The sequence below is a fragment of the Fulmarus glacialis genome, unplaced genomic scaffold (genome assembly GCF_000690835.1).
Source record: "Fulmarus glacialis isolate BGI_N327 unplaced genomic scaffold, ASM69083v1 scaffold5738, whole genome shotgun sequence".
NCBI classification, from domain to species: domain Eukaryota; kingdom Metazoa; phylum Chordata; class Aves; order Procellariiformes; family Procellariidae; genus Fulmarus; species Fulmarus glacialis.
Genome location: NW_009227466.1, coordinates 23141 through 24493, shown reverse-complemented (window position 1 = coordinate 24493; position 1353 = coordinate 23141).

Below are 1353 nucleotides of genomic sequence, written 5' to 3'. Positions count from 1 at the left end.
CTGCTGCGGGAGGGGGAGCCGGGGTCCCGCCACCGGGGTGCTCAGCACGTGGCATCACCCTGGGCTGATCGGTCCCCACGGGTCCCACAGAGGGAGCAGAAAGGTGTTTACAGAAGGGTGTCTACAGAAGAAGGAGGTATCTAATGCATGAGAAGGAATTCAACCTAACATGAGTCCTGTTTGACAGGGATTGTAATTAATTGGTAAAATAAATCAGATGCCCCCTGGTTACTGACTGGGTGTTAAAAGGATGGATGATGAAGAGCATCAAATGCTGAAAGCAAGGCTGCATGGGGACAGTTCGGGCAAGTGGCTTCAGCAACAATATTGATGTTTTCATAAAACCAAGTTTCACACAGAGCCTTAAGACCCTAACGAGGCCCTCAAACACGAGCACTCCCACCAAGGCCGTGCCTAGGCTCCAAGGCAGAAGATCTTGCGTCAAAGCAGGATCTGGCCAAGGATGAAACTCAACTCCTAATTGCCTCTCCAGGCAAAGTGGATTTGAAAACACCTGCCCTCCAGCCTGCCCTTCTGCCATCCCTCCTCCATCGCAAGAACTGGTGAGCAAAGCTCCAGCTGAGCAAGGCCCCTCCTGAACCACCCTTGCAGCAAGCCCATGGACACCAACCAGAAGGATCTCCAGTCCCAGAGGCTTCCAACATTGCATCAGAGCAAACTCCCCCGACTCAGTCACTGCCCCGTGTTCCACCATTTCTAGCTGCCGGAGGGATGACTGGTGAGGGGAAGCCGTGCAAGACATAAAGCCCTGGGATTCAGCTTTGCAGTTCACCGTCAGCTCGGAGATGTGGGCGTCTCTTACCCTTCAAACACCCCTGCCCCACAGAGCGAGATCCTCCCAGCACCTAATGGCTGCCATTGACCAAGCTCGGAGGGATCGACGCGTTGACCGGACCAGCCGAGGAAGACAGGGATCCTGGTGAAGCAGCACACCCGGAGAGGAGCTTGCGCGAACCTGTCCCAGGCAGGCTCGGCAAAGAAACCCCGATTCATCTAACATCATCATGTCAGCCCCAATTTAAGCTCAATTTGCCAAATTGTTTTGGCGTGGGAAAAATTGTTTTGGGGCAAAACTCCCAACCCAGCTGTAGGCGGAGAGCCTCCCCGTGCTGGGCCCAGCACCCAAGCACGTGGGTGCCCCCCGCCCCCCCAGCATGTTGCATCCTGCATCTCTGCCACTTTGAACCCACCTCCTGCATCACCCCGCAGCCCCCAGAGGGGCGGCTGCAGCGGGTGCGTGCACCTTCGCTTCCCAGCCCCGCAAACCCACCCTCCCGGCCACCCCCCGCAGCCCCTCCGGCCGGGGTGACCAAGCTCCTTTCAGAGCTGGCA